We start from the raw sequence: 24786 nt of genomic DNA, 5'->3' as shown, positions 1-24786 counted from the left end.
ATACTTGGAAAATTTCTTACTGATAGTCTATTGGAATGGGAACCCCATTGGCATGGGAGGTTCCTTCTCTTCCCTTCTTAAGATTACTTTAGGACAGAAACCCTTTGCTGAACAATGGAAAGGACTTTGACTTATGCTTAAGCATAGAACAGGAATTTCTTTGAGTCTTGATTGATTTTAGAATTGATAGAATGGAGATACTTGGAATAAATCTCCACCCTATTCAGTCCTAATAGGATTGAGTAAGGGCTGCAGCCTAGATCAAAATTTAATTATTCCAATCTCTACCATACTCAAGTTAACAGGATTTAGAAAGGGCTGTAACAAAGGAGTAAAGATTTAATCATTTGAAAAATATGACCTTCAACAGACATGTGCAAAAGCCAGAAACCTCTGGGCGGTCCTGGGTTAAGCGAGAGCCTCCATTGACAGGGAAATTGATGAAGAGTGATTGGTAGATGTGAGGACTGAGGGGAGGCAACTTGGAGGGTTTCCTTAAAGATAGGAGGGTCTGGAGACTCGAGGGGGGGGGGTTGAGTTTTTTGGTCGGTGTGGTTCCTGGGCTCTGAGGAAGCTTGCTCTGAAGGAAGCTGAAGGTGGGGGCCTCTGAGACTGTTTCTCCATTTTGGACACGTGAGTAATAGGGACTGATCTTTTTTCTTTGCCCCAGCTATCTAAGGGCTTGGGCCTTTTGGCCCAGCCTAAACAGAAGGGGTATTTAAGCCCTATTCCCTTCTCTCCCCTTTCTCTCTCTCTCTATATCTCTAATTCCTTTCTTACTCCTATTGTAATTAAACTCCAAAAAAGGCTGACGGCTGACTTGAGTTTTTCATTTAGGAATTACATAGCTGATTCCTTGGCGACCTTAAATTAATATATATCAGTCTTTTAAAGTGATTCCCTTGTTACAGAATCCATCTGATCCTGGGGATTTTTTCCTTAGGGAGTTCATTGATGACTTGTTCAATTTCTTTTTCTGACATGGGATTATTAAAGTTTTCTATTTTGTCTTTTACTAATCTGGGCAGTTTTTGTTTTTGTAAATACTCATCCATTTTTATCTAGATAATCAAATTTGTTGTCATTGGGCAAAATAGCTCCCAATGATTGCTTTAATTTTCTTTTCATTGAAGGTGAATTCACCATTTTCATTTTTGATACTGTGCAGATGGAAAATTTGCCACACCTGAGCTACATTCCCAGCATCCTTTTAAGTTCCGTTCTCATTTTATGTAAGGATGCTTGGGAGATAAATTTGGCTGAGACCCACACTACAGGGCTCTTTTTTTGAAGCTTGTGCTTTTGGTAAAGTGCTGCAGGTATGAGTCTCTGGCTCACTTTGCTCTGCTTACTTCTCTGAAAGAACTCTTTTTCTTTTCCTTCTCTTTTGATTATTATTAAAATCCTATAACATTGATAATTTGATTCTCTTCTTTCTTTTTTAAAATTAAATTAACCAATTATCTATTTTATTTGTCTTTTTAAAATAGAATCAACTCATAGTTTTATTTATTAGTTTAATAGTCCTTTTACTTTCAATTTTATTAATTTCTCCTTTGATTTTTAAGATTTCCAATGTAGTCTTTAATTAGGGATTTTTAATTTGTTATTTTCCTAGTTTTTTTAATTGTATGCCCAATTCATTGATTCCTTTTTATCCCCATTTAATTTTCTCCAGATAGCTATTAAATTTAACTTTTCCAAAATTTAATCAACTTCCTTTACTTTTTTCTTGTTTATTTTTTGGTTTGATTTATCTAGATCTGATAGGGGAAGGTTGAGGTCCCCCACTAGTATAGTTTTACTATCTATTTCCTCCTTAAGCTCCTTTAGTTTCTCCGTTAAAATTTGGTGTATATATATTAAGTACTTCTATTACTTAATTGTCTATACTATCTTTTATTAATATGTAATTACCTTCCTTATTTCTTTTAATCGGATCTTTTTTCACTTTAGCTTTGTCTGAGATCATAATTTCTACTCCTGATTTTTAAACAATCTCAATTGAAGCCCAATAGATTATGCTCCATCCTCTTACTTTAACTCTCTGCATGTCTACTTGCCTCAAATGTGTTTCTTGTAAGTATCATATGGTAGGATTCTAGTTTTTAATCCACTCTGCTATTTGCTTCATTTTATGGGTGAGTTCATCTTATTTACATTCACAATTATAATATCATCTATGTATTCCTTTCTAGTTTTCCCCTTTAAATTCTTTACTCTCTCTTTTTACACTATTCCTTCACACACGTGTTTTGCTTTCAATCACTTTCCTCATTCCCTCTCTGTTATGTTACTCTCCTCCCCACCACCACTTTTCTTAATCCCTTTCTACTTCTCTATAGGGCAATATAGGATTCTGTTCCCCAAAGAATCTGGCAATTATTCCCTCTCTGAGCCAATTCCAATGAGAGTAAAGTCTAAATATTTCCTGTTACCACCCTCATCTTCTCTTACAATGTAACAGCCCCTCCCCTTCTTTATGTGATATAATTTGTCCTATTTTACTGCTCTCTTTTCATTTCTTTCAGTGGAATACTGTTTTTTCATCCATTTATTATTTTTTTTTGCATATCAGCCTAAATAGCTTACTACCATACCCTTTGCCTATGTATACTTCTTCTAACTATCATGATAATGATAAAAAATTAAAAATATCTTATCTTTATTTTTTTTAATTTAATTTCCACATGTTATATGATTCATGTTTTCTCCCTCCTTTCTTCCTTCCCCTCTCCTGGAGTTGACAAGCAATTCAATCTGGGTTGTACATGTATTATCACACAAAACACATTTCCAAATCATTCATTTTTGTAAGTGAATAATCTTATAAAACCAAAACCCCAAATCATATACCCAAATAAGCAAGTGATAAATAATATGTTTCCATCTGCATTTCTACTCCAACAGTTCTTTCTCTAGAGGTGGATAGCATTCATAAATCCCTTGGAATTGTCCTGGATCATTGTATCCCTGTGAGTAGCAAAGTCTATTACATTTGATCATCCCACAATCTTTCAGTTACTGTATATAATGTTCTCCTGGTTCTGCTTATTTCATTCTGCATCAGTTCATGTAGGTCTTTACAGTTCTTTACACCACACATTCCTTATAGCACAATAGTATTCCATCACAATCATATACCACAATTTGTTCAACCATTCCCCATTGAGGGACATCCCTTTAGTTTCTAATTCTTTATTGTCACAAAAATTCATGCTACTATAAATATTTTTGTACAAACAGGTCTTTTCCCATTTTCTTTTTATCTCTTTGGGATAGGAGACCTAGTAGTGACATTGCTGGATCAAAAAGTATGCATTCTTTTATAGCCCTTTGTGCATAATTCCAAATTGCATTCCAGAATGGTTGAATCAATTCACAACTCCACTAGCAATGCATTAGTGTCCCAATTTTGCCACATTCTCTCCAACATTTATAATTTTCCTTTATTGTCATATCCACATACTACATTTTATTTTATTTTTACATTTTATTTAACTAGATGATTTAGACTATTTTTCCATGGTTACAAGATGCATGTTCTTTCCCTCCCCTCCCTCCATCCCCTTCCCATCAGACGTGCAATTACACTGAGTTTAACATCACATACCACATTTTATTTTATTTTATTTTATTTTATTTTATTTTTTCACATACCACATTTTAAAGGAAGATAAGTTTTTATTTGGCAGTGTAATGATTGAAAATTCTAAGAGACTGAGTTTCAGGTAAGAAAATAAATTTATTAGCCAGGCTATCAATAACCAATAAATTAATTGGCCAGTTATTAAATCTTCTCAGCAGCCTTCTACCTTTCTTTCTATCTCTTACCTCATAGGATCCCTTCTTCCTTGCTTCCTCACTAACTGGTGCTCCAACTGCTCCATCCAGTTTAGTTCTTTGGGTATTATCCTACGTTCATCTCCTGCCTCTCCCCATGTAGCAGATTTCTGTTAGCACTTAGGAAGGTTGTTCAATTAAATGAATTCACAGTGAACTGAGCCATTTGCACCACACATTGTGGTGTAGTAAGTCCCATGCTGTTTGCATTTTAGAAGAGAATGTTTGTTGGCTCACATTTTGAACAGTAAAATTTCTAGCAGCAGTTGGGATATATGTAAAGGGTGGAGGAAGCTTTCTGAGTAACCTTGTAAAGGTGAAAATCACCTTTACAGGTTGTGATAATATTAAAACTATGGCCGCCAAGGAACTTACTTATGAAATTCCTAAAATGAAACACTCAAGTCAGAATGGAATTTATGGTGGTTTAATCACAATGGGAGTAAGAAAAGGGAGAGGGAGAGAAGGAGAGAGGAGAAAAAGGGAAAGGGGTTATTCAATCTCTGGCAGAGAGCCAGAGGGAGTTTAGGCCCAAAGGGCCAAGGTAGAGAAGGAATCAGTCCTTGACTCACCTGACCGATCTGAAGGGAAGCTGTCTGGGGGCCTCTGCCTTGCTCAAGCTCCTAGTACGAACTCCCTCTCGCTCCCTCCACAGGAAGTCAGCAAATTCTAGAGGCTGTTCCCTACCTCACTTCCCGTGCCTCACAAGTTCCAATGGTGGCTCTAGCTTGACCTAGGACCGCCCAGAGGTCTGCCCATTTTTTGCACATGTCTGTTGAGGGCCATATTCTCAAATAATTAAATCTTGAGTTTTTTTTTTAATTTTTTTTTTAATTTTTATTTTTTAAAAACCCTTACCTTCTGTCTTGGAGTCAATACTGTGTATTGGCTCCAAGGCAGAAAGAGTGGTAAGGGCTAGGCAATGGGGGTCAAGTGACTTGCCCAGGGTCACACAGCTGGGAAGTATCTGAGGCCAGACTTGAACCTAGGACCTCCCGTCTCTAGGCCTGACACTCAATCCACTGAGCTACCCAGCTGCCCCCTAAATCTTGAGTTTTGCTGCAGCCCTTCCTAATCTCTACCTGAGTAGGGTGGAGACTGCAGTTTCCAAGACCTGACTCTGTTACTCCAAGTATCTTCATTGTCATTGATCTAGTAGTCTAGTAGTTGTCTCTCGGTAACTGAGGATGACTATTGTCTTTGTGCATTTTTGTGTACAAAGACACTTGTGCATGAAGATTTAAGTGGAAAAGTCAGTGCACAGAGACAGTCCCCCTCTCTTGGCGTTGGAAGCCTGGGTCCAGTGGCACGAAAAGCCATTACACCTGGAGACTTCCTCAGCTGCATGGGATGGCCGTGTTGTCTTTTGTGCTCCAACACGCCCTAGGCACTCCACAGTGCTTTGCTGCGTCGCCATCTTAGCTGTTGAACCTTCTTCTTGGTTTCTTCCGCCTGTTCTGCCGAAGCAGTCTTCACATTGAGCAAAGCCCTGGTTCACCAGGGGTCGACGGCCCGATGGCTACCCTCACAAGGTTTAGCCGGCCTGTCGAAGCCGTTGCCTGGGGTGTGGCCGCTGCCACATGCTAGCAGCTACTGGGAGCCACAAGTGAGAGCTGGGGGTCAGGTGGGGGTCAGAGGCTGGAGAGCTGCCCTAGGAGGGCACAACAAGCCCTCCATACCAGAGATACTACCCCTCCCTGAACACCCCATACACCCCAATTATCATTGATCAGGAAATAGCTAAATCCCATCCTCCAAAGAATGGTCTGAACAGGGTGGAGTAGTTTTGAAATTCACAACCTTTAAATCAAGCCATTCTGAGCATCTTGCAACAGGTCCACAGATTTAGAGTTAGAAGAGATCTTGGAGTTCATCTAATCTAATTTTATCATCTTATATATGGGAAAACTAAGACAGAGAGATTAAGTGATATGTCCAAAGTTATAAATGGCAAAGCTGGCATGGCAAATGAGTTTATTTGGTAGAACACAAATCAAAATGACTGGTGCTGGCCTGAGATGTAGTAGAGGACCTTGGCTTCTTTCTTGGCTAACCAAGTTCTTTTTTTTTTTTTTAAACCCTTACCTTTTGTCTTGGATTGATTCCAGGGTATTAGATTGGTAAGGGTGAGGCAATGGGGTCAAGTGACTTGCCCAGGGTCACACAGCTGGTAAGTGTCTGAGGTCATATTTGAACCCAGGACCTCCCATCTCTAGGCCTGGCTCTCAATCCACTGAACTACCCAGCTGCCCACTTGGCTAACCAAGTTCTAAGTGCTCCAAAGGGTCTTCTTCAACTACCTTCATAGCCATTGGAACAAATTGTTCTCATTGGCCCATTCCACCAGAAGAAGTCTTCTCATGCTTGGGGTAGACAACCCCCAACTCACTGACATGTTTGAGGCCTACACTGTATGATCTAGGCAAACCCCCTTGTTTCTAATTTAGTACATTTCTCTTCCAATGCTTCCTCTGTTTATCTTTGCCTTCAAGAATCCTTATTTCCCTTCAAAACTTATCTGGGATGCCTTTTCTGGAGTACTTCCCCAACATTCTATTCCCATTTTCTTGCTGAAATTACTTCATCTTGCTCTTTATTTCTCTATCTTATATTTATTCATATATGTGTGAGTTGTTCCCCAGTAGAATGTAAACTCCTTGAGGTCAAGAACTGTTTCTTTTTTTGTCTTTGTGTCCTAAATGCTTAGTACATGGTAGGTGCAATCTGCCCTCTTCAGCCAAACAGAGCAAGTCTAATCCTGCCAAATGACAGCTCACTTTGGATACTTGAAAATAATTATGATGTTCCCCTTGAGCCCTCTCTTCTCTAAACATTTGTAATTCATTCAAGCAGTCATCAGATGGCATAGATTCAAAGTCCTTTTCCATTCTGGTTGACCTTCTTTGTTTGTTCCCCAACTTTTCTCTGTCCTTCCTAAAAAATTGTTGCCCCCTGGCTAGGTGATCCTAGACTCAAGTTATTTCTGTTTCACAGGCCTATCCAGGGGTGAGACCCTGGATTCTGGAATGGGGAAGCTATTTCAGCTCTACTCTTATTTTGGAGGGATCCTCACTAGATCAATAGGTTTACCTCTCAGCTTTGAAAAACTTGAACAGACCATAAAAATTCATAGCTTTAGAAGTGGAAAGGATCTTAGAGGCCACCTGGTTGAAATCCCTCATTTTATAGGTGAAAAAACTGAGGACAGGGTAGGAAAGGGACCCTTTGATGCTAATGAAAGCTTTGCTCATACATGTTTGGTCTTCAAAATCTGTTATTTCTGTAGCATGACTGTCTTTTGACAATGGAAAATAAGTTTAGAGAATATTCCCTGCGAGAAAGAAACACACCCTCTCCTCTTTGTTTTTATTCCTAGCCTCTTATTTTCACCCTACTGTGTTTCTGGCTATGCTTCATTAATCTACTATATCCTTTTTCCTCTCCCTGTACCAGCTGGACCTTTGATCAGGCCAAAGGAAAGCTGCTGGCCATCTTAGTCGGGCTCCTTTCCAATATATAAAGAGGAGAATGTAGCAAGGAGAAGGAGAAGCACCACTCAGACCTGAGGAAGAACCTCTCCAGCAGAAAAAATGGGGCACAGTGAGGGTTTGGGAAGGACTCATCCCCATAAGCACCAAAAGCAGTAAAACTGCACTATACACATAATAGGGGTTCAACAAATATTTGTTGATTAATAATACTAATACCAACACTAACTACTTTCCTGGAAAGGTTGTATGTTTCAGTTATTAGTTGAATGATATGAATTATGATGCTGGAGGGCAAATGCACATCCCTGAAAGAAGCAAGGTATTTAATTGTATTCTGTGCAGAAACACTGGAACCATTGTCAAGGGAAATTATGGCAGATTCTTTGGGGAAACCTTAAGAGTAGAAGTGAGTTGGTGTTGATGGTCAGGTGCCCAACATTTCCAGTAACTATCCCCTTCATCCTGTAAACCTGGAACACTACAGGAACTTACCAGCTGACTTTTCTAGGCCTCTTCAGTTCATCCTTGAAGCAGCCTGACAAGCTTTTAATCCCTTTTCTCAAAAACCTTCAGTGCCTTCTCATTTTCTTCAACTTGGTAAAGAGCTGACCAGTGTAGTTCCAACCTACCTTTCTAGCCTTATTTCTGACTGTCTTTGTATCTCAAGTCCAGTTGTATTCTCTGAGAACACAGGATGTTTTTTATAATTTTATAGACAAAAGAAAAAAAGACCAATTATACAAAATTAGGAATTCTACATTCTAAGAACATACTGAAAGGTACTCTATATAAGATTATGTGGGGGTACAATAAGCTCTAGCTAGCCTTATTATTGTTCAGTTTTGTATCCCCTTTGTCTAGAGTAGTACCTTAAATCTATTAAATACTTCTATAAATTGCCTAAATTGACCTATATTACATATCTTGCTCATAGTAGGTGCTTAGAAGAGGTTTGTTGGGTGAAGAAAGGAATATTTTGGTTCAGGTTAATTTGAGAGATGTCAAAAAACCAGCTTAATTCTAGTACATGGGGAGATGAGAATATGTTCAATATCAGTCTTCCAATTGGTAATATATATATGTATATATATTTATATGGAATGTAATCTATTATAATTTCCTGCTTTGATACCTTAATATGGAATGGAAGTGTTATTGAAGATTCTGCAGAGGCAAATCATTCAATCAATCAATAATCATTAAATAGTTCCTACTATGCTGAACAGGCACTGTGCCAAGTCCTAGGGATATAAAGATCTTTCCCTCTGGAAACTTATAGTTTGTCTAGGAGGAGACATATTCTATATGGGCCTGTATAAAACAGATATGAAACAATTTGAGGGGGAAGTACTAGCAGCTAAGAGTGTCAGGAAAGCCTTTATGTAGAAAGTGGTTCTGTAATTGTATCTTGAAAGAACCTGGAAATTTGAAGTAGAAGATAAGGGAATGCATTCTGCACATGGTTGAAAAACAGGAAGAAGGCAAGTTTTATTAGATCTGAGGAATAAATAGAAGTAATATTTATGAAGCCAGAATGGTAGGTCAGAGACAGGAGGCAAAGTGCTCTAAATATCGCACAGGGGAGTTTATATTTACTCCTAGGAGTCATAAAGAGGCATTGTCATTTGTTGAATAGGGAGTGGTATTGTCATAAATGTATTTTATAGGGGTGGGGGCAGAGGCAAGATGGAGGCATAGTAGCAGGGAAATTCTGAAATTGCTCTGAATATCCTTCCAAAATGATCCTTAAAAAATGTTTCCAAAGGACAGATGTCAAAGCAGGATGAGTGAAGGGACTATCTAACTAAACAGAACATGAAACATAGATAAGAGAGAGTGGATTTCCATGATTTAAGGGGGCAAAACTGCACAAGAAAAAGAGCAGGCTGACCTCCTCCTACCCCCACCCCCCCACTGTGCCAGATGAGAGCCAGGACCTAGGCAACCTCAGGATTCTAGGAGGTAGGCTACACTAACAAAAAAGCACCTCAGACCTATTCCTGGAGGCTCCAGGCCCTCCTCTGACTGGGAAGTGAAGATAGCCCCAAGGCAAAACCCTGTGAGCCAGAAGCTAAGATTAAAATTACCATCAACTTGCAAGACAACTAGTCCTTGAGTAGGAAAATGAGTAAACAGAAACAAAAAAAAGCTTTTGACACTGGAAAATTTCTATGGAGAAAAAGAGCAAAAACCAGAAACAACAGGAGAGAGTAAGAAAGAAGAAAACAAATGCAAGCTCTCCAAAAAAATGGAAACTGCTCACAGGCTCTGGATGAATTAAAAAAGGAGTTCAAGAACCAAGTAAGATGGATAGAATAAAAATGGGAAGAAAAGTGGGAAAAAGAAATGAAAGTAATGTAAAAAGAAAGTAAAATCTTAAAAGGCAAAATTGGTCAAATGGAAAGAGAGACTTAAGAATCAAATGAAGTAACAAGCAGATCCAGAATTGACCTGCTAGAATAGGCAAAAAGTTCAATGATGAAAAGAGTGCCATGAAAAGTAGAATTAACCAGATGGAAAAGGAGAATCAAAAGATCATGAATGAAAACTAGTCTTTAAAGACTAGAATTGGGCAAGTAGAAGCTAATGATTTCATGAGACATCAAGAAATAATAAAATAAAAAGAATGAAAAAATAGGAAAAAAAAGTAAAATTTCTTATTGACTTAGAAAATGGATCCAGGAGAGACAATTTGAGAATTATTGTACTACCTGAAAGTCAGGATAAAGAAAGAAAGCCTAGACATCATATACAAGAAATTATCCAAGAAAACTATCCTGATATTCTTGAATAAGAGGGAAACATAAATGTTAAAAGAATCCACAGATCACCTCCTGCAATAAATCCCCAAATGACAACTCCCAGGAATGCTATAGCCAAGTTCAAATGCTCTCAGGATAAGGAGAAAATACTGCAAGTGGCCAGAAAGAAAGAATTCAGATATCATGGAGCTCAAATCAGGATTACACAGGATCTGGCAGTTTTCACACTGAAGGACCACACTGGAAGGCAAGAGAACTGGGTCTACTACCAAGAATTACCTATCCATCAGAACTGACTACATACTTTCAGGGGAAAGTATGAACATTTAATAAAATAGAAGATTTCCAAGCATTCCTGAAGAAAAGATCAGAACTAAACAGAAAATTTGATGTCCAAATACAAAATTCAAGAGAGCCATAAAAAAAATAAAGAAGAAAGAAAAAAAATTAAGAGCTTTGACAAGGTCAAATTGATTATATTCCTATATGGAAAAATGATATCTGTAATTCTTAAAAATTGTTATCATTATCATGGTAGATAGAAGAAATATACATAGGCAGAGGGTGTGGTATTAAGCAGTTTAGGATTATATGTAAAAAAAATTAGGGAAAAAAGAAGATTGTATTAAGAGAAATACAAAGGAAGAGGTAAAATGGGGGTAAATTATACCACGCAAAGAAGTGTTTGAGGTGGGAGAGGATACTATTACAAGAAGGCGAGTATGTTAAACCTTTCTCTCATTGGAATTGGTTCAGAAAGGGAAAAAGAGCCTGATTTATTGGGGGTATAGAATCCTATCTTACCCTATAGAGAAGTAGAAGGGAAATAAGGAAGGGGATGTGTGGGGATGGGAGTAATATAAAAGAGGGGAAATTTGGGGGATGATTAAAAGAGAAGTAGGAAGGGAATAAGAAGGAAGGTGGTGGGAAGGAGAGTAAATTGAGGGAAGGGGAAAGGGAGTGGTTAAAAGCAAAACACTATTGTGAAAGGAAAGAGTAAAAGGATAAAGGGAAGGATTAAAAGAGGAAACCAAAATGATGAGGAAAACACAGATGCTAATCATAACTGTGAATGTGAATGGGATGAATTCACCCATACAATGGAAGCAGATAGCAGAATAGATTAAAAACCAAAATCCCACCTTATGTTGTTTACAAGAAATACACATGAGGCAGGTAGACACACACAGGGTAAAGGTAAGAGGTTAGAGCAGAATTTATAGGACATCAACTGAGAAAAAGAAGACAGGTGTAGAAATGATGATCTTTAACAAAGCTAAAGCAAAAAAATAGATCTGATTTTAAAATCGATAAGGAAGGTAATTACACCCTGATAAAAGGCAGTGTAGACAATGAAGAAATATATGCTCAACATATATGCATCAAATGATATAGCATCCAGGCTTTTAAAGGAGAAACTATTGGAGCTTAAGAAGAAAATTGACAGTAAAATTATACTAATGGGGGAACTCAACCTTTTCCCATCAGATCTAGATAAATCAAACAAAAAATAATTAAGAAAGAAGTAAGAGAAATGAATGATTTTAGAAATATTCAAGTTAATAGAGATCTGGAGAAAAGTGAATAGGGATAAAAAGGAATATACCTTCTTTTCAGTAGCACATGGTATAAATACATAGATTGACCATGTACTAGGGCATAAAAACATTGCAAACAAATACATAAAAGTAGAAATAACAAATGCAACTATTTCATATCATAATGTGATAAAATTATAATTAGTAAATGTTTATGGAGAGGGAAATTAAAAATTAATTGGAAATTAAATAATCTAATTCTTCAAAACTTGTAGGTTAAAGAACAAATCATAGAAACAATTACTGATTTCATTGAAGTGAATGACAATGAGGAGACAACATATGATAATTTATGGGATATAGCCAAAACAGTACTCAGGGGAAAATTTATATCCCTGAGTGCCTATAACAACAAAAAAGGGAAAGAGGAGATAAACAAATTGGTCATGCAACTAAAAAAACTAAAAAAAGAACAAATTAAAAATCTTCAGATAAAGACCAAATTGGAAATCCTAAAAATCAGAGGAAAAATTAATAAAATTGAAAGTAGAAGAATCATTGAACAAATAAATAAGACTAGGAGCTGGCATTTTGAAAAAACAAATAAAATAGATAAAGTTTTGGTTAATCTAACTTAAAAAAGAAAGAAGAGAATCAAATTAACAATCATGAATGAAAAGGGATATTCATCTCTAATGAGGAGGAAATTATTAGGCAATTATTAAGAGCTATTTTGCCCAGTTATATGACAATAAATATGACAATCTAGGTGAAATGGATGGATATTTACAAAAATATAAATTGCCTAGATTAACAAAAGAGGAAATAGAATATGTAAATAATCCCATTTTAGAAAAAAGAAATTGAACAAGCCATCAAGGAACTCCCTAAGAAAAAATCCCCAGGGCCAGATGGATTCACAAGTGAATTCTATCAAACATTTAAAGAACAACTAATCCCACTCTACAAACTCTTTGACAAAATAAGCAAAGAAGGAGTCTTAACTAAATTATTTTTGTGATACAAACATGGTCCTGATTCCCAAGTCAGGAAGACCAAAAAAAAAAAAAAAAGAAGAAGAAGAAGAAAAAAACTATAGACCAATCTCATTAATGAACATAGATGCAAAAATCTTAAATAAAATACTAGTAAAAAGATTACAACAAATTATCACAATGACCAGGTGACATTTATACCAGGAATGTAAAGCTAGTTCAGTATTAGGAAAACCATTCACATAATTGACCATATTAGCAACCAAACTTGTGGAGTCCCTGACCTGCAGGGCCCACAAGAGAAGGGGTTCTCCTTTGTGGTAGGGACCAGAGGAGAGGCAGGGAATCTGAGAACCAGGGTGAAGAATGACAGACACAGACAAATCAGTGTTTAAATAGGTCAGGCAAACCCCTATGATATTCTCCTTGGAAGGAAAATATGAGAGCCAATGGAGCATGAGGTAGAGGAGGAGATTAAGTTAGAGAATGCAAAGCTGAGAGGGGCTAGGCTAGAGCCCGGGAGAGGAGAAGGTTTACTAGAGATAGAGGGAGAGAGAGAGGTTCCTAGAGTAGAGCGAAGATCCAAGAGAAGAATCATGGGGCCCTCTGTTTTTATTCCCGTGTGATTAGGAAGGTACTCTCAAGCACATAGCAATCACGTTACAAAGCATAGACAATTAAGATTGGGTGGCAAGGTGAAGGTGACACCTTTTGGTCGGGTAGATTTCAACCCGTGCTTTTCCCACAGTATGGGACTCTGCACCAAGGGTTAATGAGTTTGCCTTAGGCAACTGGCCGGCATGGCCAGGTCAAGATTTCATTCACAAATATCAGAGTATTACCTTGTGTCTGAAGACACAGTAATCATACAATCATTTATATTTCATAGATGTGAATATGCTTGGAATGTTACAAAACTAATAGAAATCACATGATTATCTCAATAGATGCAGAAAAAGCCTTTGACAAAAACAACACATATTCCTATTGAAAACACCAGAAAGTATAGGGAATAAAAGGGCCTTTCCTAAAAATAATGAGTATTTATTTAAAACAATCAACAGGCATCATCTGCAATGGGGACAATTAAGAAACTTTCCCAAGAAGATCAGGAGTGAAACAAGGATGACCCTTATCACTCCTACTATTTAATATTGTACTAGAAATGCTAGCAGTAGCAATTAGAGAAGAAAAAGAAATTGAAGGGATTAAAGTAGGCAATGAGCAAACTAAACTATCACTCTTTGCAAATGATATGATGATATACTTAGAGAATCTGAGAAAAATAAACTAAAAAGCTATTGGAAATAATTAATAACTTTAGCAAAGCTGTAGGGTACAAAATAAACCCACATAAGTAATCAGTATTTCTATATATTTCCAACAAAACTCAGCAGCAAGAGTTAAAAAGAGAAACTCCATTTAAAATCACTCTAGACAATATAAAATATTTGGGAATCTATTTGCCAAGACAAATTCAGGAATTATATGAACACAACTACAAAAAACTTTTCACACAAATAAAACTAGTTCTAAACAATTGGAAAAACATTAATTGTTTGTGGGTAGAATGAGCTAACATCATAAAAATGACAATCCTTCCCAAATTAATTTGCTTATTCAGTGCCATATCTATCAACCTAACAAATTTTTTTTTAATGGAATTAGAAAACAATATGGCTGAGTGATAAAAGGGTGGATCAATGGAATAGGCTTGGGGTAAATGAACTCAGCAATCTAGTGTTTGATAAACCCAAAGATCCCAGCTTTTGGATAAGAACTCATTTGTCAAAAAAAACTGTTCGGAAAATTGTAGAACAGTATGGGGAAAATTAGGTTTAGATCAACATCTCACACCCTATACCAAGATAAATTCAAAATGGGTAAATTACCTCAATATAAAGAGGGAAGTTATAAGTAAATTAGGGGAACATTGAATCCTATCAGATCCACTGCTCCTTCTAGCTACTTGTTGGATGTCATCTTATATCTCACTATGGCAGATTAGAGTAATTTATACTTTGTAAGCATTTAATAAAATATTTGTTGAGTTAAATGTACAGTTTAGGGAATTTGAAGGAGAGAAGAGACCTAGAGAGAATTCAGCAATTGGGAAATTAGAGAGGGAGACACAAAATTAACACAATTTAGACAAATAGGCTGATTGTGATCTGAGGGAGTAATAACCACATCGTCTTTTAGGTGTAAGTGACCATGCTGTTTGATTGGGTGAGCTCTTCACTGATAGAAACTTGCAAAAAGGGTACCCTAGACTTAGTCCACTTTCCTGCTCAGTCTAGCTCCTTCAAGACCCAGAAAATCCAGAAGCCTGATAAAGGAACGAGATATTAAATACAGATTGTAAACTCCTTGAGGGCAGAGACTGTCTTTTGCCTCTTTTGGTATTCCTAACCCTTAGCACAGTGCCTGGGACAGAGTGGCACTTAATCAATGTTTATTGATTGTTTGAATTCATTATGAGGTCTGATGACATCAGCTAATAGCAGCAGAAAAAAGAATGAGAAAAGCTAAAGTGTTTCTTTCACTTCAACCTCAAAAATACCCCCATTATGTCTCTATCCCAGGAAGTTAGTGCCCTTTCTACTAGGAAGAAGGCAGAAACTCTTCTTCCCATGGTGCCGCCGCCCCCATACATACACCTCAGACTTCAGTGATCGTAGACCTGCTCTCCCCTTTTCTGTTTCTCTGGGAAGATCTCAGGGAGAGAAGAGCTCTCTATGATCAGTGTAGGATGGAGCTTGGGGCATCCTAATGGTCCTGGGTGGGTCTGTGGCTTTCCCTCTCGCTGGCCTCATTCCCCCAGTCTGCCCACGTTCCTTCTGTTCTCACCCATTCCCGAAGCAGGGAAAGCTCCTGCCCCAGGAGGAGTCTAGTCACCCTTCTGCCCAGGAGAGTAAATGCTTCCTCCTCCCCCTTTGCTCCTCCCTGCCCAGTAGCAGGGAAGCTTCCGCGCTGGAAACTTCCCCCCGGCTTTAGCTAGCCTTGTGGCCGCACTGCTCACCCCGCTTGGCATGTGGCTCTCAGAGCGGTCCCCAGCACCGCTCACTGACAGGCTCTGCCGTCTGTCCCGCAGCAGCCTGAGGAGGCGGGGCCATTGCTGGGCTGCCAGAAGGTACAAAAAGTGCGCCTAGAAAAGAGGCTCGCTGAGGAACAGCTATGCAAAATGTAGCAGGAGGCTGGAAGGTGAAGGAGAGGAGGTCCTGAGTCAGAGGAAGACCGCTGCCAGCACTAGCCAGCAGCAGCCCGGGGGAAGAGGGTAAGAACACAACTCCTCTGTGTCCATCGCCTGCAAGGCAGTCCCCCGGGGCAGTTAGAGCTTCCCTTGTGCCCGGGGGCAGGGCGTGGAGGAGTGGGATGGAGGTGAGGGGAGAGAAAGGAGTGTTGTTTGAGTTTTTAGCAAGCTATTTCCAAACACAGCAAGGAGAGCTCTTGGAATCCCGGAATAATAGCTTTTCAGAGCTGGCTGGGATCCTTTACAGATGAGGAAACTGAGACGCACAAGTGAAGAGGCTCCCATGGCCACAGCAGGAGACCTTGTCAGGGTCTACTGTGGAGGCACTTTGGACCTCGATTTCCATCTGTAAATAAGAAAGTGGGGCCAGATTAGAGAGATAAGAGCCCTCTGAGTTTCTAAAGTTCTATAATTCCAAGTGTTTTAATTTCTCTGTTTCTCTTTTGCAAATTGAGAATAATTTTTAAATTTCTAAAATGAAAGTCAGAATAGAAAAGTGGCTAGAGAGCTGGCCTTGGCGTTGGGGGAGAGCCCCTCCGTTAAAGGCTTCGTGACTCCATGCCAGTCCTTTAAACTCTTTTTGCTCTCCGATAACTCTGGCCGTGAATGGTACAGGTGTCAAATTGCGATGCTAGATGGAGTTACCTCAACAAGAGTTTCCTAGTCCAGTGAAATCACACGCGCTGTACCCTAAACGGAACAATCTCTGCCCTATCTACTTGGGAGCGTCATTTGTATGAACAGGCAACGTGTGAGAAATGCCATATCAATGTCAGGCATTGCTATCGGGGTTTCCTAATTGTTTGTCTCCTACCATGAATGGCGCAGTGACACTTTGTCCATCCATGATGATAAGTATCTCTGCCTCCTTCCCGCAATCATTCTGGTAGCGTTACATAACGTACCACCCTTTGCCATCGTTCCTAGCAAAAGACATGGAATTTCTGGTTTTGATGGTAATCCCAAGGGCGGGTCTGCCAATAATTGGCTGTAATATTCCTGTGGGTCCAAGAGCCAGGGTTCTTTAAAAACAAACAAACAAACAAACAAAAAACAACCCACTATTTTCCCTGATTACAGGTCCACATAATTCTTAACATTTTGTTCCTTCAAATTTTGAGTTCCAGATTCCCTTCCTCTCTATAGATTATACCTGTGCCATCATGCAAAACTCCTTTCCGTATTCATCATGTTTTGAAAGAAAACCTAGACCCCACCCCACCCCAAGGAAAAAATAAAGTGAAATTAGTATGGTTCAATCTACATTCAGATTCCACCAGTTCTTTCTCTGGAAGTGGACAGCATTTTTCATCAGGAGCTCTTTGGAACTGTCTTAGGTCATTGTATTGCTGAGAATAGTTAAGTCATTCACAGTTGATCATTGTACAATATTGCTGTTATTTGTACAATGTTCTCCTGGTTCTGCCAAGAGCTAAAGTTCTTAAGCTGATTATGAATTATGCCAGCTCTTTCTCTACTTTACAAAGAGCTATTCAAATTGGAAAAAAAGAAGTCTATACTAGAGCTGTAAGCCAAATAACTTGGAGTCAAATGGATCTGGACTCAAATCCCACCTCAGACACTTTTAAATTGTGTGATACTGGCCAAGTTACTCATTTGACCCTTCTCACCAAGTTAGCTAAAAAATGCAGGACTTGAATCAGGAAGACCCGAGTTCTAATTCTGTTTTACCTCCTCATCCTCCATTTTCTCATCTGTAAAATGGGTCTAATAACAGCACCTATCTCACTGGGTTGCTATCAGAATCGAATGAGATAAAACTTGGCAAGTGCTTTGCCCACTTTAAAGCACTATATATTTGCTAGCTATTATTATTGTTAGCCTCAGTTTCCTCATCTGCAAAGTAGAAAAAATATTATGTGTAGCACTTACCTTATAAGGTTGTGAGGCAACCATAATCCTTACAACAAAACAAAGTCAATTATGATCTTTCTCTTGGGAATTCAGAGGAGGATGATATCACTTTTTACTATAAATACCACTAAGGAATGGTACAGATTTCTTTGGGTGAGCACATGTTAGGAAGGGAAGGTTATTGAGTGAGCAGGTTACTGGGTCACATGGGATTGTTTTTCTTCTCATCCTTCATGTGAATTCCTTTGGTTGTTTCATCTAAGATGGATTAGCTAAAACCCAAGTGTTCAAAAGCAAGTTTCATAGTGGACTGTCTTTTGCATGCAGGGATGACCCCACTGGTCCATTGATGATTTTTTTAGAAGGGATGGCCAGTTGAATGAGTCATTAACTCTCTTGCCCTGGACCCTCAGGGACCAAGGACACATATTTGTCATTTGGGCTAGTTAGAATTAAACATATAGTCTAACTCCATCGAGGAGATGTTAGAGGAGGATAAACTCTTGTTCCTTGGTGGCTTTGGTTTTCTTCTGCACATTCTCATAGGAACTCTGCTTCCTCCATTCCTTGAGCTTTGGAATCCAGTCATTTAAAAGAAGTGTAAATTTAGAGCTAGAAGGGACAGCAGTGCTCAGGATAGGGTGCTGGATATGGAGTCATGGGGGACCTGAGTTCAAATGTGTCCATATATACTTAACTAACTGTATGACCCTGGAAAAATCATTTAATATCTATCTGCCACAGTTCCTTTAATGATAAAATGGGGGTAATAATAGCCCATACCTGCCAAAGTTGTTGTAAGGATTAAATGAAGTGAGATCTTTAAAGCACTCAAGTATTGTGCCTGATACATAGCCTTTCCTTTTAAATATATCCCGTATTCCCTTCATATTATAGATGATGAAACTGAAGCCTGCAGAAATTAATTGTCCAAGGTCACACAAATATTAGTAAATAGCAAAGTCAGGTTTTAAACTCATGTCTTCTGATTCCAAATCCAACATACTTTCAATAAGACTTGCCTTTTAGTCTCTAAAAAATGCATCATCCCATTACTCTTCAAATCATGTCATTTTCCATCTGAAGGAGGGATAAAATGACAAGAGTCAGAGAGAAGATTTGTTTGAAAACAAAAGAAAATTTTCTTTTTTTTCCCAAAGTAAGGTTAATTGGGTTAGAAGTTACAAAGAGACTAGGAGGAGTAGATGAGGAAATGCAACCATAAGTTTTTTTTTCTTTTAATACAATTGGTGGCAATCCTGAGAGTAGATATTATGTTCCTTTAATCACCTTAGGCTGCTATTTGAACTATAAAAGAATATTTGCTCCAGCTCATTTAGAACTTGACCCTTGAACTCTCATAGTATTTTCTATACTGGATTATATTCAAGATTTATTTAGTTACTGATAGATAAATATACTACATGAAAATCCTAATTTGGTGCCTCTGGAAGATGTAGATGTGACAAAAGGTTTTTAAAAAATAGATTTTTATTTATTTTTTATTCTGAACTTAATAAAAACTAGATAAAATGAACATTTCCTTATACAGAATGGAACAGAACAAGTGAACTACATATGAAACCGTGAATATCGATCATGCACAGTTTGCCTTTCCTTTTAAGTATATCACTTTAATTTCTTACTTGCCCTCTTTCTCTGTCCTGGCCATCCCAGAACCTATTCGTGATACATGGGCATTAAGAACTCCACTACCGGAGTTACTTACTATCTTTTCCCCTTCCTCTTTTTGCCAGGACTACTTGGCTACTCATAAGATATGAATGAGTTGAAATGAAATGGAAGCCAGTGATATCTTTCCTTCTGAGGAGATAGAGGACCCCAGTCCTTATCTATCCATCCATCTATCCATCTATCCATCTTCCTTCCTTGCTTGCTTGCTTCCTTGCTTGCTTGCTTCCTTGCTTGCTTGCTTGCTTCCTTGCTTGCTTGCTTCCTTGCTTGCTTGCTTGCTTGCTTCCTTGCTTGCTTCCTTTCTTGCTTGCTTTCTTGCTTGCTTGCTTGCTTGCTTGCTTGCTTGCTTGCTTCCTTGCTTCCTTCCTTCCTTCCTTTCTTCCTTTCTTCCTTGCTTCCTTCCTTCCTTCCTTCCTTCCTTCCTTCCTTCCTTCCTTCCTTCCTTCCTTCCTTCCTTCCTTCCTTCCTTCCTTCCTTCCTTCCTTCCTTCTTTCCTTCCTTTTTTTCCCTTCCTTCCCAAGATGATAAATATGGAAATAGGTACTATATGATAACACATGAATGACATATATTACCTGCTGTCTCCAGAAACAGGGGGAAGAAGGAGAGAACATGGATCACAAAATGTCAGAAAATGATTATTACAATTGAACATGTAATCTGGGAAAATCTATAAAAAAAAAAAGAAAACCCTTCATCTCTCCAGACTCCAAGTTCAGCATTCTGTGAACTCTATCAGTGAATGATAGGATGCTCTTCATCTTTATATTCTTCTATTACAGATCAAGAAGTCAGATGATGTTTATCTTGTATTATATTACAGATGATTGAGCTAAATCTTATCAGGCATAGATTAGGCACATTCTTGGTTCATTGTGGAGCAAAGAAACTAGAAAAGAGTTCCTTTTTCTGGTTGATATGCATCAGAATCCAGAATACCTTCCTATCTTTCTGTGGCTACTTGTCCCTAAATGTCTTGCCGCTGTGCGTGAACTCCAACACCAGGCCACAACCGCACCTCCCGTAACAACTGGTGTCCCATGCCCCATGTGCCACAAACTCTGTGCCTCAGTCTTTGGACTTCAAAGCCACATGAGGGTACATAAATAGATGATAATGCACAAAGACAATTGTCATTCTCGGTCACTGAGAGACTACCACTGTCCCTAAAATTCAAGCAAAAATGTGAGTCTTCCTTGAATATTTGTAATAAAAGAGGCCTTTCTCTCTCTTTTTTTAATTAGTCATATATTCCATTTGCTATCACATTAGCATTATATTGATGTTACTTCATTGTTTATAGTATCTTTTAGGAAGATGTAATTTCCTTCCTATCTCTTTTAATCAGATAAGTTTTATTTTAGCTTTGTTTGATATCATGATTGCTATTCCTTTTTTACTTTAGGTGATGCATAACAAATTCTGCTCCAACCTTTTACCATTAATCTGTCACATCTACATTTTAAATAAAGTTAGAGTATTGGAGCAAGATGCAGGAAGCTATAGGTAGGAGGATAATAAGTAGTTATTAAACACCTACTATGTGCTGCTAGGCATTGTGCTAAGTCCTTTATAAATATCTCATTTGATTCTTGGGATAATAGCACCTTGGGAGGAAGATGCTATTATCCCATTTTATAATTGAGGAAACTGAGACAGATAGAAATTAAGAGATTTGCTTAAGTCACACAGCTAGGAAGGGTCTGAAGCTGGATTTGAACTCAGGTCCATATAGAAAGGTAGGATATAGAATTTCATAAAAGACTGCAAAGGTAACCAAGAGGTGATTGATGAAAGCAGGAAAAGATTGCTTTCTTATGTCCATTGTAAGAATCCTTTTAATGACTGCAGGAAAGCATGTGAGTGAGGCTGGAAGGCTTCTAGGGCCATTTTATCATGCCTGATTGTTTCCCCTTCTCCATAGACAGTTGAGTGGCTGGGGAAACTGAGCCTGAGCTCTAAGTGCCTTCAGGCCAAAAGTGACTGCACCTGACCACCTGGGCACTGAGCTTCTCTGGGTCTTCTCCTAGTCTCACATCAAATTCAGAGAAACTAAGTCTTGAGCCTGAGTAATTATTTACTATATTGCTGATAAATCACATAGGCTTTCTCTTATTCTCTAATTGGTACCAGCACCTGCCCAGAGCCTCTCCTTAGAGAAAAAAAATCTCTTCCCTTTAAGGAATGGTTTTCTCTCTCACTCTCAAATGGCATAAAACCACAAATAGCATAGAAATGAAATTGTTGGGGAAATAGCTTCTTCCTGCTAGATGCTTAGTCTGACAGCCAAGGAGGGGAAATGAAGGCAGTAAGCGACACATTGATAAACAAGAAGTTTCCCTGATGTAGGAAAGAAAGGTATAGTTAATCGAGCTGGTATTCCTCTCTCCCACTCTCCAGTCTACTGGTCCTGGGCTCATTCCTCTCTGCCTGTCATTTGATCTGGTCTGGACATCCTTCCAGACTCACCCCCAGCTCCACCTTGCTCAGACATCCTCCCTTCCACTTTGGGAGGGGCTGTAACAGAAGAACATGATGCCAAGCCCAGCTCCTTCCCCATTCTTCTTCCTTGACTGTTCTCTTGGCTTCTTTGTAGAAGTGCATCTGTGAAAGTGTCTGCCCCCAGCCCAACGTTTCTTAGGTTTTTATGATAATGACCGAGAAGAAGGGATAAGTCCAGGTTACAGAAGGTTTCCTTAAACAAATTTTATGTGATGGAGTCTAGACAAGCCCAGTCTGTCTTTATGGTCAAGTGCAGATGTTCTATAACTGGTTCTGACCCACTAACCAGTATCTTTACAATAAATAACCCTTTGTAAAAACTAATGGATGTTGGGACAAGGAGGTGGCTCAATGAATTGGGAGCCAGATCTGGAGATGGGAGGTCCTAGGTTCAAATGTGGCTTCAGACAGTGATTAGCTGTGTGACCCTGGGCAAGTCACTGAATCCCAGGTGCCTAGCCTTTACCACTCTTCTGCCTTGGAACCAATGCTAAGTATTAATTCCAAGACTGAAAGTAAGGGTGTAAACAAATAAACAAACAAACAAACACTTAATGGATATTAATTGGCTAAATGAAATTGGGATGCTAATCACTGGCAGTTAACACTGGTGAGATTACACCAAAATAAGGGGGGTAGGGAGGTTTTTCTCCAGTGTTTTTAGCTTGAGCTCCTATTTTTTTAATTAAAAAAATTATTTGTTTATTTAGATTATTTTTCCATGGTTACATGATTCATGTTCTTTCCCTCCCCCTTCCTAGAGCTGAGAAGCAATTCCACTGGGTTATACATGTATCATTGTTCAAAACCTATATTCATATTATATATATATGTATACTTATACATATATATATATTTTAAAACCCTTACCTTCTGTCTTGGAGTCAATACTACGTATTGGCTCCAAGGCAGAAGAGTGGTAAGTGCTAGGCAATGGGGGTTAAGTGACTTGCCCAGGGTCACACAGCTGGGAAGTGTCTGAGGTCAGATTTGAACCCAGGACCTCCCATCTCTAGGACTGGCTCTCAATCCACTGAGCCACCCAACTGCCCCCTCCCCTCATATTATTTATATTTGCAGTAGAGTGATCTTTTAAAGCCAAAACCCCAATCATATCCCCATCAAACCATGTGATCAATCATAATTTTTTCTTCTGTGTTTCTACTTGCACAGTTCTTTCTCTCAATATGTATAGCATCTTTCTCATAAGTTCCTCTGTGTTGTCCTGGATCATTGCATTGCTACTAGTAGCAAAGTTTATTACATTTGATTGTTCCACAAGGTTTCAGTTTCAATGTACAATGTTCTCCTGCTTCTGCTCATTTCACTCTGCTCAGTTCATGGAGGTCTTTCCAGTTCATATAGAATTCCTCCAGGTCATTATTCCTTTGAACACAACAGTATTCCATCACCATCAGATACCACAATTTGTTCAGCCATTCTCCAGTTGATGGACATCCCCTCCTTTTCCATTTTTTTCTTTTTGCTACCACAATGAGTGCAGCTATGAATATTCTTGTACAAGTCTTCTTTCTTATTATCTCTTTGAGGTATAGACACCGCCCCCCCCAGTGGTATGGCTGGATCAAAGGCAGGCATTCTTTTAGCGCCCTTTGGGTATAATTCCAAATTGCTTTTCAAAATAGTTGGATCAATTCACAATTCCACCAGCAATGCATCTATGTCCCAATTTTGCCACATCTCCTCCAATATTTTCCTTTACTGTTATATTGGCCAATCTGCTAGGTGTGAGGTGGTACCTCAGAGTTGTTTTGATTTGCATCTCTCTGATTATGAGATTTAGAACACTTTTTCATGTGCTTATTGATAGTTTTGATTTCTTAATCTCAAAACTGCCTATTCATAGCCTTTAACCATTTGTCAATTTGGGAATGTCTTAATTTTTTGTAAATTTGACTTATTTCCTTATATATTTGGGAAGTTAAACCTTTGTCAGAGAGTTTAGTTATAAAATTTTTTTCCCTGTCTGTTTGAGCCCCTATCTGATAGCATTTCCCCAATGTTGACTGCAAAGCTATAGGAAGAACAGAAATTATAAAGCATTTTTAACCTTACCACCACCCTGAATTAGTGATGTTAGTGATGATGGTAGGTTTCACACTCTCTGATCTATCACCAAAGTCTTGGGAACAGTGGGCTTACATTAAACCATTTTTAACTGTTGAAGAAAAAATATTAATATCCTGCTATGTTTTAGGCACAAATCCATCAAAAGTAATTTAACATCAATCTAATATCCAAGCCAAGATATTCCCTGTTTTTTCTTATGTTCTCTAATCTTTTCATGGAGAAATGCTACTTGGAGTCCTTGACTTCTAACATAGTGTTCTTCTCTAGCTATTTAGGCAGAGATGTGATGACAAATGTAACAGGCAACTCTCCAGAAATGTAAGACACAAAGAGGATGGATTGAAGATGGTGGATTAAAGTGAGGGACTCACATGAGGTCTCCCAAATTCCCCTCCAAACATCTTTAAAATAACACCTCAAAATGAATTCTTGAGCAGCAGAACCAAAAAAAGGATGGATTAAACAATTTTCTAATCCTAAATAAGTTAGAAGGTCAAGTGAAAAGGTCTTTTTCACTGGGGGAGAGAGAGCTCAGTCCAGCATAGGCTGAACCAGAGCAATAACATCCTAGAAAATCAGCAGCAGGCTTTGGTAATGCCTGAATCAGAGGTGGTGGCACCTCTGCCCATGAACAGTTAGGGGGTCATAAGATTGGTCAGAAAGAGATGACAGGAGACCCCTTGTTGATATTAGGTGTATGACTTGTTGCATTGCCCACATATGATTCTGGGCCACAGTCCC

General features: G+C 38.5%; 1 protein-coding gene across 2 annotated transcripts in view; it reads left to right on the top strand.

Moving 5' to 3' along the window:
* Positions 1-24786, top strand: part of LOC100029060 (carbohydrate sulfotransferase 4-like) — a 56255-nt gene that overhangs the window by 12277 nt on the left and 19192 nt on the right. The window contains exon 1 of one of the 2 annotated variants that reach the window (XM_056824451.1): positions 2654-15906. The exons of the other annotated variant lie outside the window; for it this stretch is intronic. The gene's annotated coding sequence lies outside the window, so the exon portion shown is untranslated. Of the gene's footprint in view, positions 1-2653; positions 15907-24786 lie in introns of those variants that run through there. 2 annotated transcript variants of the gene reach the window in all.

This window comes from Monodelphis domestica, chromosome 1 (assembly GCF_027887165.1).
Source record: "Monodelphis domestica isolate mMonDom1 chromosome 1, mMonDom1.pri, whole genome shotgun sequence".
Taxonomy (NCBI): Eukaryota; Metazoa; Chordata; class Mammalia; order Didelphimorphia; family Didelphidae; genus Monodelphis; species Monodelphis domestica.
The sequence above is the reverse complement of the archived record's forward strand: the minus strand, read 5'-3'. Positions and strand labels throughout refer to the sequence as shown.